Source organism: Petromyzon marinus, chromosome 75 (assembly GCF_048934315.1).
Source record: "Petromyzon marinus isolate PM22_M1 ecotype Great Lakes invasive population chromosome 75, UKy_Petmar_22M1.pri1.0, whole genome shotgun sequence".
NCBI lineage: Eukaryota > Metazoa > Chordata > Hyperoartia > Petromyzontiformes > Petromyzontidae > Petromyzon > Petromyzon marinus.
Window position 1 is genome coordinate 2,472,841 of NC_133741.1, and position 11,931 is coordinate 2,484,771.

General features: G+C 42.0%; 1 protein-coding gene across 1 annotated transcript in view; it reads right to left on the reverse strand.

The window, feature by feature from the left end:
• LOC116957503 (uncharacterized) overlaps positions 1 to 11,931 on the reverse strand; it is a 61,402-nt gene that overhangs the window by 43,347 nt on the left and 6,124 nt on the right. The gene's annotated exons all lie outside the window — the stretch shown is intronic.

Consider the following 11,931-nt stretch of genomic DNA (forward strand, 5'->3'; position numbering starts at 1 on the left):
GTGATGCTGCGCTTTGGTCTGAAGGATAGCTGGCAGGTCAGGAGTAAGTTTGGTGGTTGAGATAGGAAGGATGTCACAGAGATGGCTGTCGGTCGTTCTGGTTCTCAGTCTGCTTTTGTTCAACGTTAACAGAGAGAATGTCTGCTCACAGATGTATGTTGAGCCGAACAGACTCATAATTCGTTTTGTGTGGCGTCTCATCAGAGGAAACTTGGCCTTTTCCAAGCTCCGGTAGAAGTCAGGTAGGAAGAGAAGCTGATGCTGATTCTTCAGAGAATCATCACACTGAATTTCGATCAGTTCTAATTGCAGACTCTCCTCCACTTCTTCTGCATCCATTGAAAACGGAGCCGGAAACAGTGTGATTTCCTTCTCAATGACAGAAAAATCTTGGAAGCGCTGAATGAATTCTGTCATGAGAGATGTGATCACAGACACATTCTCCCATTTTTGCAGAGAGCTTGGCATTTGGAAATGCGCATTTGATTTCGGTCAGCGTGGGGAAGTGCGCTGCATTGAAGTTGCGCAGTTGTGATTCTAAGAGACGGAACTTCGCACGGAATGCTTTCATATGCGAATACAGCTGTGGTACCAGCTGCTCTTTGCCTTGTAGTCTCTTGTTCAGGGTGTTGAGATGATCAGTGAGATCAACTAAAAAAGCCTGGTCTGCCAACTATAAAGGGTCACTGATCTCATGGAGAGGTCTGCCCTTTTCTTTCAAAAACTTGTCGATATTTGATCTCAGGGAATAAAACCGCTGCAGCACGGAGCCGCGACTGAGCCAGCACACTTCAGAATGGTAGAGTAGGTCCCCGTATTCAGCATCGACATCAGACAGGAACGCTTAAAATTCTCTGTGGTAAAGCCCTCGTGCCCAAATTGTTGACAGTTTTCACAACTGCGTTCATCACATCGCCAAGCTGGATTATCTTGGCACAGAGGGCTTCTTGGTGGATGATACAGTGCATTTTGACAGCCTCACCTCCGCTCTCGCGCACCTTGGCACTCACCATAGAGGCCATGCCTTTGCGCTCGCCTGTCATTGCTGGAGCCCCATCCATCGTAATTCCACACAGTTTGTCCCATTTAAGTCCAGCCTGGTCAATTGCATATGACACAGCTTCAAACATGTCCTTCCCAGTTGTTGTCCCCTTTAGACTCCGAAGATTGAGCAGTTCCTCCGCAATGCAAAAATTATCATCAACTCCCCACAAAAAAATTAACAGCTGTGTAGTGTCCATGGCATGTGTTCTCATCACATGCAATCGAGTAAAAATCGAAAGCACAAGCTTTATCTGACACTTGCTGTTTTAAGTTAGCCGACAAGTCTTCAATTTGCCGCACAACCGTATTTCTGGACATACTAACATCGTTGAAATCCTGCATTTTCTCCAGGCACATTATTCCCACGACTTTAGTGAGACACTGTTTGATGAAGTCACCGTCTGAGAATGGTTTCCCGTGTAGGGCAATGAGTTGAGCTACTTCATAACTGGCTATTGTTGCATTTTTTTGAGCTTTGTTAGCAAGGAAAAAAACCTGCTGCTGCGTTAGCAGGCTAGCTGCCATTTGCTTTACCTTCTCTTTCTGCTCGGCGCCAGTGTGGGATGTGAATGTCTGATGTTTCGTTTAATAATGCCGTCGTACATTGTACTCTATCATCACGGCAACACTCTCATTACAAATCAAACAAACACACTTCCCCTTGGTTTCTATGAAAAAATATTCATTTTTTCACCGAGTCTGAAATTTTCTGCACTCGCTTGCAATCTTGCATCTCTTCGGTTCTGGCATTTCTGGTGACCCTGAGCAAAGGTTTTCTTCGATTGCTTGCTTTGTGCAGACACTGCCTAGCTCAAGACAATACCGCCACCTAGTGTTTAAACTAAGAAATGCAATACAGTGGGCCATAGTCCATTATATTTTTAGACTTTGATACGGGCCAATTAAAAATGGATTGCAGGCCGCAGTTGGCCCGCGGGCCGTAGTTTGGACACCACTGCCTTAGATTATATTAGACTTGTAATATTACACTATGTATTATTTTACCAACCCTACTGTATACCACACTGCTGTATATTCACTATACAATTACGATACTATATATTACCAAATAAATTATATTAAACATAACACTGAAAGGTATTAAGAGATTAGCAGGATGTGAGATGAGAAATTAGCATGTAACTGGGAGATTAATATTTTAATGTGAGGAATTAGCATGTAACTGGTCACGGAAGGGGCTATGTTAAAGTCAGAGTTTACATATCAACAAAGGCATTTATTATATTAACGCTAAAGAACTGACTACCCAACTATCATACAATAAACCGATGTGAAAGAACTAAATATAAACTATATCAATATATTTTTTATTTAAAGCTTTTGTGACTGCAGTAATTCTTAGCTCTTTTGGTAAAGTCACGTTGAAGGGAAACAATAAAATAATAAAATATATATATAAAAAAATTCTCACGAAGTTTCGACCATAACACAAACGGTCGTCATCAGGTGTGAAAAACCAACGGCAAGAAACATTTGAAAGAAGTGTCGGTCTGCATTAATTTATTTATTTTTAAACGGTGCATTTATTTATTTACCTCTGTCTTGGAAAAGTCAATGTCATGTGAGCCTACTGAATTATAACAATGATCTGCCACGGCCGAGGTGTTGATCCTACCATGTTTAAGGTCTGCTTTGTGTTCACGAATGCGGTCCGAGACATGGCGTTTGGTTTCTCCAATGTAACTACTACCACAGAGGCAACTTAGTTTGTAGACACCAGGGTACTGTATGTCCGGAATCACATCTTTTGCAGACGGAACCAGATCACGGATTTTATGTAATGTGTTGAAACGGACCTGGATCTTGTGTTTATTCAAGATTTTGGAGATCTTTTTTGTGATCCCCGCAATGTAGGGTAAAGTGATGGTTTTGAAAGGTTCCTCAAGAGGGTCCTTCTTCATGGTTTGAGTGATAGCTTTGCGGATTGTATAGTCGGAGTAACCATTAGCCTTAAGAGCTTGGTGTATGTGCTTGAGTTCACTGCCTATGTGTTCCTGGTCGGATATGCATTGGGCTGTATGGTACAGAGTCTTGATGAGATAATTCTTCTGTGATGGATGGTGGTTGGAATTCGGTTTCAGATAAGCATCCGTATGGGTAGCTTTCCTGTAGACAGAGTGGCTCATTGAACCATCAGGTCTCTTTTTTATTAGGACATCCAAAAAAGGTAGCTTGCCATCTTTTTCGACTTCCATGGTAAATCTGATGGCTGGGTGTATGGAATTGATGTGGTTGAAGAATTGGTCTAGAGCAGGCCGGCCATGTGGCCAGATGACAAAAGTGTCATCCACGTACCTCTTCCATAAGGTTGGGCGCAGAGTGGCAGTCTGGATGGCGTCAGTCTCAAATTTCTCCATGAAAATGTTAGCTATAACTGGAGATAGGGGGGAGCCCATTGGGGTGCCCTCAGTTTGTTTGTAGAAAGTTCCATTCCAAGTGAAGTATGTATTGGATAAACAGTGTCTCACCAGGGGGGGTACCTCAGTGTTTAGTCCTTGATGAACCAAGTCTTCAATGATTGCAATGGTGTCAGGTACAGGAACCTTGGTGAATAAGGAAACTACATCAAAACTGACAAGCAGGTCGTCTGGGGACAGGGAAATACCCTTCATTGTCGATACCAGGTGAGTAGAATTTTGTACCGCAGAGGTAGTTTTTCCAGTGAAAGGACGCAGGATTTCAGACAAAAAAGGAGCCAGTTGGTAGGTGGGGGAGTTGATAGTAAAGACGATGGGACGAAGGGGTGTAGCTACTTTATGTATTTTTGGTAAGCCGTATAATCTTGGTGGCCTGACAGCAGAAGGTTTCAACGAAAACTGTTTAGATTGATCAATTAATGCGGTTGAATCAGAAATTATCTTTTTGGTTTGTGTGACGAGGCTGTTGGTGGGATCTCTTTTTATTTTTGTATAACTACCATCGTCGAGTAATTCTTTAATTTTGTTATATTCTATTTTATCCATGATGACAGTAGCATTGCTCTTGTCAGCTGAGAGGACTACAATGTCATCCCTCTTTTTAAATTTATATAATTCAAAACGCTCATATTTGCTGAGGTTGCTAGCTGGCATCTTAGCGTTTTTGAGGGTTGCAGCGATTTCAGATCTTGCTACGTCTGCAGCGATGTGACCCAGGCCCCTGAGAGCACGTCTACTTGGGCAATTATATCATTAACTGGTATGTGTTTAGGTGTGACTGCAAAGTTTAGACCTTTAGCTAAAACGGATTTCAGACCATCGGAAATAGAACTGTTACTGCGATTAATTACGACTTTGTTAACGTCTAGCTTTTTGGTGTGTGGGTCCGGTCTTTTGTTGAAGAGGAAGTTAAATTTGGAAATCAGGTTGTCCTTACATTTGGTCGACATAGTAGCAGCTGAAGAGGCAGTCATATTGTCTACATGTTCCCAATCCGATGTGGACATTGTTGCCGTCAATGATAAGTGTGATTTGTAGAGTGTCTTGTCTAACTGATCTAGTTCGGTGCGTATAAGTCTGATTTTCTCTGAGATAAGAGCTATGCTAGTTTTGAAAAGAATTCGTTTCGCATTAGAAGAAGTTACAGCAGCAGAGGTCAGTGTAAATGCGATTGGTATTACCCCAGAGTCGCGGCATCTCTTCAGAAAGGTGAGAGACTCGATCAGCTGAGCCTTCTAATCCCGGAGTTTGTTGAAGGATCGTAAAGTTATGTGGAAACCCTCCCCGTAGAGGCGGTTAAATTTTGATTTAAAGCTTTCGTGACTGCAGTAATTCATATTCTTAGCTCTTTCGGTAAAGTCACGTTGAAGGGAAACAATAAAATAATAAAATATATATAAAACAATAAAAATTCTCACGAAGTTTCGACCATAACACAAACGGTCGTCATCAGGTGTGAAAAAAACAACGGCAAGAAACATTTGAAAGAAGTGTCGGTTTGCATTAATTAATTAATTTCTAAACGGTACATTTATTTATTTATAAAAAAAACGTCAGCGCCACGCGCAGCGATTTGGCAGTTTATTTAGAAGGACTAGTCCATCTATGTTCTGAAAAGAGGAAGGGGGAGACGAAAAATTAATGTATGCTGTCTGAAAGCCACCGTAAGCGTGAACAATCAATTAAGACCTGAAATGGTTTATCAAATCCTTCCAATGATTGCTAAGCCAGAATCCATCTTCTTGGTTGAAATTGTCTGTGTGCTTGTATATGTGGATAGCCTCATGAACGAATCTCTCATGGTAGCCAGATGGCTTATAAAGAACCTCTGTCTTGGAAAAGTCAATGTCATGTGAGCCTACTGAATTATAATGATCTGCCACGGCCGAGGTGTTGGTCCTACCGTGTTTAAGGTCTGCTTTGTGTTCACGAATGCGGTCCGTGACATGGCGTTTGGTTTCTCTAATGTAACTACTACGAACCGAGGCAACTTAGTTTGTAAACACCAGGGTACTGTATGTCCGGAATCACATCTTTTACAGACGGAACCAGATCACGGATTTTATGTAATGTGTTGAAACGGACCTGGATCTTGTGTTTATTCAAGATTTTGGAGATCTTTTTTGTGATCCCCGCAATGTAGGGTAAAGTGATGGTTTTGAAAGGTTCCTCAAGAGGGTCCTTCTTCATGGTTTGAGTGATAGCTTTGCGGATTGTATAGTCGGAGTAACCATTAGCCTTAAGAGCTTGGTGTACGTGCTTGAGTTCACTGCCTATGTGTTCCTGGTCGGATATGCATTGGGCTGTATGGTACAGAGTCTTGATGAGATAATTCTTCTGTGATGGATGGTGGTGGGAATCCGGTTTCAGATAAGCATCCGTATGGGTAGCTTTCCTGTAGACAGAGTGGCTCATTGAACCATCAGGTCTCTTTTTTATTAGGACATCCAAAAAAGATAGCTTGCCATCTTTTTCAACTTCGATGGTAAATCTTATGGCTGGGTGTATGGAATTGATGTGGTCGACGAATTGGTCTAGAGCAGGCAGGCCATGTGGCCAGATGACAAAAGTGTCATCCACGTACCTCTTCCATAAGGTTGGGAGCAGAGTGGCAGTCTGGATGGCGTCAGTCTCAAATTTCTCCATGAAAATGTTAGCTATAACTGGAGATAGGGGGGAGCCCATTGGGGTGCCCTCAGTTTGTTTGTAGAAAGTTCCATTCCAAGTGAAGTATGTATTGGATAAACAGTGTCTCACCAGGGGGGGTACCTCAGTGTTTAGTCCTTGATGAACCAAGTCTTCAATGATTGCGATGGTGTCAGGTACAGGAACCTCGGTGAATAAGGAAACTACATCAAAACTGACAAGCAGGTCGTCTGGGGACAGGGAAATACCCTTCATTGTCGATACTAGGTGAGTAGAATTTTGTACCGCAGAGGTAGTTTTTCCAGTGAAAGGACGCAGGATTTCAGACAAAAAACGAGTCAGTTTGTAGGTGGGGGAGTTGATAGTAGAGACGATGGGACGAAGGGGTGTATCTACTTTATGTATTTTTGGTAAGCCGTATAATCTTGGTGGCCTGGCAGCAGAAGGTTTCAATGAAAACTGTTTAGATTGATCAATTAATGCGGTTGAATCAGAAATTATTTTGTTGGTTTGTGTGACGAGGCTGTTGATGGGATCTCTTTTTTATTTTTGTATAACTAGCATCGTCGAGTAATTCTTTAATTTTGTTGTTATATTCTATTTTATCCATGATGACAGTAGCATTGCCCTTGTCAGCTGAGAGGACTACAATGTCATCCCTCTTTTTTAATTTATATAATTCAAAACGCTCATCTTTGCTGAGGTTGCTAGCTGGCATCTTAGCGTTTTTGAGGGTTGCAGCGATTTCAGATCTTGCTACGTCTGCAGCGATGTGACCCAGGCCCCTGAGAGCAACGTCTACTTGGGCAATTATATCATTAACTGGTATGTGTTTAGGTGTGACTGCAAAGTTTAGACCTTTAGCTAAAACGGATTTCAGACCATCGGAAATAGAACTGTTACTGCGATTAATTACGACTTTGTTAACGTCTAACTTTTGTTGTATAGGTCTTTTGTTGAAGAGGAGGTTAAATTTGGAAATCAGGTTGTCTTTACATTTGGTCGACATAGTAGCAGCTGAAGAGGCAGTCATATTGTCTACATGTTCCCAATCCGATGTGGACATTGTTGCCGTCAATGATAAGGGTGATTTGTAGAGTGTCTTGTCTAACTGATCTAGTTCGGTGTGTATAAGTCTGATTTTCTCTGAGATAAGAGCTAAGCTAGTTTTGAAAAGAATTCGTGTCGCATTAGAAGAAGTTACAGCAGCAGAGGTCAGTGTAAATGCGATTGGTATTACCCCAGAGTCGCGGCATCTCTTCAGAAAGGTGAGAGACTCGATCAGCTGAGCCTTCTAATCCCGGAGTTTGTTGAAGGATCGTAAAGTTATGTGGAAACCCTCCCCGTAGAGGCGGTTAAATTTTGATTTAAAGCTTTCGTGACTGCAGTAATTCATATTCTTAGCTCTTTCGGTAAAGTCACGTTGAAGGGAAACAATAAAATAATACAATATATTTCATTACTTTCTTGTTTCCCTTCAACATGACTTTACCGAAAGAGCTAAGAATATATATCAATATAATCAATGTACTCAATATATTCTCCAATAAGTTGAGCTATTAACATTAAGTAACTGGGTATACACTACACTATATGACTACCATATAGTGAACCGATAATTTAAAAAAATATAAACTATATCAATATCATCAATATACTCAATATACTCTCCAATAAGCTGAACTACGAACAATAAGTCATTATACATTACACTTCTATGTCGCAAAAATTATTATATGCCTCCAACTATTCTTTTTTCTTACATCTCACTATACCCCGTATTATAAACTGCCATAGACAGACCCCAACATTGAATTATTGACTGCGTTACTATACACTACCCTATACTTTAGACCAGTGGTTCTTAACCTTGTTGGAGGTACCGAACCCCACCAGTTTCATATGCGCATTCACCGAACCCCTCTTTAGTGAAAAAAAAATGTGATTTTTTTCAAATTCAAGACATAGATATGTTTTTTACTGGTACACAAAATGAGCCGTGCATGAACATTACCTTGTTCAAAGAATAAAACCAACACAATGCATAAACTCACAACAAATTACATACCTGGAAATCAATGTGACTTCTGCTGTTGCCTTTGAGAGATCAGTTCAGATATGCGTGGCTTCACCTTGGCAAGTGCCACTCTCATGTCATTTTCACAGCAAAGTCTGTTCCTTTTCTTCGTTTTTATGTCCAGCATCCTCGAAAAGGATTGCTCACAAAGATATGTTGTAACAAATGGTATAAAAAAATCCAGGGCTTTCTTAGCAATAACTGGATACTTGTTCATTTGTCGACACCAAAACGTTGAGAGCGTTGTTGTTCTGAAGAGTTGCTGTTGAACCTGGCTCTGCTGAATTTCAATGATTTCGTCGAGGAATTCATCATTGACATCTGCTGTTTCAACAGCAAACGTGAACGGCTGTCTCACCCATGCTGGATATGACTCTCTTGTAGGGAAATATCCGTCGAGAGACTTTGCAAGCTCATCTAAGTGCGTGGCAATTGTTTGCTTCAGTTCCGTGGATACAGAAATATCTCCGATTCCAGACACATCTTCGATCTTACTTGCACAGTCGTCCAGAAGCGGGAAGTTTGCGAAGTTATTGTTCTCTGTTCGTCGTTTCCATAACGGTAGCTTTTTTTGAAAAGCCTTCAGGTGTTCTTCCGCTTCCATGATATTGACTCCACCACCCTGCATCTGCTGATTGAGATGATTGAGAGCTGCGAATATATCAGCCATGTACGCTAAAATGAGAATGAACTCAGGATTTTTGAAGCAATCTGCATGGCAGTGTTGGTGCTCTTGCAAAAACAGGGCTAATTCCACACGCATGGCAAAAACACGATTCAGCACCTGTCCCCGGGATAACCACCGAATATTAGAATGGAGCAGAAGTACCTCAAATTCAGAGCCCATTTCTTTACACAGCTCACTGAAGATGCGGTGCCTCAGAGCACTTTTTCGCACATAGTTCACACATTCCACCAGTTTTTAATACTTCTGCCATTTTTGGAGGTAAGGTTTTTGTTGCCAACGCATGCCTGTGCAGAATACAATGCGTCACAATGATGTGTGGTGCATCGGCCTTTACTAGCGCACCAAAACCAGACTTTCTTCCCAGCATGACTGGTGCTCCGTCCGTACAAACTGCAGAAACCATATCCTATGAAAGATTGTTGTCTCTGAAGAAGTCATCCACAAGCTTCTTCACATCGGCTGCCTTCGTTGTTGTTGTAAGAGGCTTACAAAATAAAAACTCTTCTTTTATCATGTCGTCTTTCACATAGCGTACAAAAACAGCAAGCTGGCTTAGATCAGAAACGTCTGTGGTTTCGTCGAGTTGAAGGCTGAATTTTGCCGGGCTTGAAATCAGATCCGCGACTACTTGAGCCAAGATGTCTTTACTCATGTCTTCTATTCTGTCACTGACGGTGTCATTTGAAAGGGGAATTTGGGATAATTTACCTTCGGCCGCTGTTCCGAGTATCAGATTCGCCATCTTTAATGCAGCTGGTTTCACAAGTGTTTCACCAATGGTGTGTGGCTTGCCCTGCTTTGCGATCAGGTAAGCAACTTCGTACGATGCTGTCAGGATCGGTTTGTTAACAGGTACAAATCCAAGAGCAGGCAGAGTGGCCCTTTCATCGAATCTGGCTCTCTTCACCCTGAATTCAGCAAGTGTTGTGTTCTTGTATTCCCCGTCTCCATGCAGCTTCAAGAAGTGTTCCTTTAGTTTTGCCGGTGCAAGACTAGAGTTGCTCAACTTGGCGTTGCAAATCATGCAGATAGGACGCTCACTCCCATCACGTTCCGTGATACATGAGAATCCATGTTGTACATATTCGTCCGACCACTTTCTTCTTTTGCCCGACATAGTTAGTATGGATAAAATATTAAAGAAATCACACGACGTACGACAACAACAGTCACACGTTGACTACTGAGTACGCACTAAATTCCCCGCAGCGCTGATTGGCCAAGCAGTGTAGCATGATCATCTGCAGCCAGTGATGGCCAAGCGGGCCGTGTGTGTCATCACAAATTTACACAATAATTCAAGTGTGTCCGGACCTCCATGGCGGGGGCTCTGCCGAACCCCTGAGATCGACTCACCGAACCCCTGTGGTTCGATCGAACCCAGGTTAAGAACCACTGCTTTAGACTATAATAATGAAACTTGTAATATTACACTATGTATTATTCTACTAACCCTACTGTATACCACACTGCTGTATATTCAATATACAATTACGATACTATATATTACCTTATAAGTTATACTAAACATTACACTTATACTATTAATTATTATACAATCTGCTATAAACCATACCATTGACCGTCGCGTAAAAGGTACTAAGAGGCAATGCCAGCGAATGGATTGCGGTCTGAATGTCACCGTTAAACACAATCAATCAAGACCCGAAATGGTTTATTACGTCCTTCCAATGATTACTTAGCCAGAATCCATCTTCTCGGTTGAAATTGTCTGTGTTTATATATGTGGATGGCCTCATGGGCGAATCTCCAATGGTAGCCGGATGGCTTGAAGAGAACCTCCGTCTTGGAGAAGTCAATGTCACGTGAGCCCACTGAATTATAACAATGATCTGCCACAGCTGAGGTGTTCGTCCTACCGTGTTTCAGGTCTGCTTTATGTTCACGGATGCAGTCCGAGACATGTCGTTTGGTTTCTCCAACGTAACTGCTACCACAGAGGCAACTTAGTTTGTAGACGCCCGGGTACTGTATGTCTGGAACCATATCTTTTACAGACGGAACCAGATCACGGATTTTATGTACCGTGTTGAATTGGACCTGGATCTTGTGTTTATTCAGGATTTTGGAGATCTCTTTCGTGACCCCCGCAATGTAGGGTAAGGTGATGGTTTTGAAAGGCTCGAGGATCCTTCTTCATGGTTGGAGTGATCGCTTTGCAGATTGTGTAGTCGGAGTAACCATTAGCCTTGACAGCTTGGTGTACGTGCTTGAGTTCACTGGCAATGTGTTCCTGGTCGGAGATGCATTGGGCTCTATGGTGTAGAGTCTTGATGAGGGAATTCTTCTGGGATGGATGGTGGTGGGAATCTGGTGTTAAGTAAGCATCTGTATGGGTAGCTTTCCTGTAGACAGAGTGGCTCATTGAACCATCTCCTTTGAATTAGGACATCCAAAAAGGGTAGCTCGCCATCCTTTTCGACTTCCATCGTGAATCTGATGGCTGGGTGTATGGATGTGGTGGAGGAATTGGTCTAGAGCCGGCCGGCCGGCCATGTGGCCAGATGACAAAAATGTCATCCACGTACCTCTTCCATAAGGTCGGGCGTAGAGTGGCAGTCTGGATGGCATCAATCTCAAATTTATCCATGAAAACGTTGGCTGCAACCGGAGATAGGGGGGAGCCCATTGGCGTGCCCTCAGTTTGTTTGTTGAAAGTTCCATTCCAGGTGAAGTATGTGTTGGTTAAGCAGTGTCTCACCAGGGGGGTACATCAGTATGCAGTCCTTGATGAACCAAGTCTTCAATGATTGTGATGGCGTCAGGTACATGAACTTTGGTGAATAAGGAAACCTTTAAAATTCAATGTTGGGGTCTGCCTATGGCAGTTTATAATAAAAAGATTAGTTGGAGGCATATTATAATATTTTTTGCGACATAGAAGTGTAAAGTAAAATGACTTAATGTTAGTAGCTCAGCTTAGTGGAGAATATATTAAGTACATTGATTATATTGACGTAGTTTATATTTAGTTCTTTCACATCGGTTTATTGTATATTTGGATAGTTGCAGTTCTT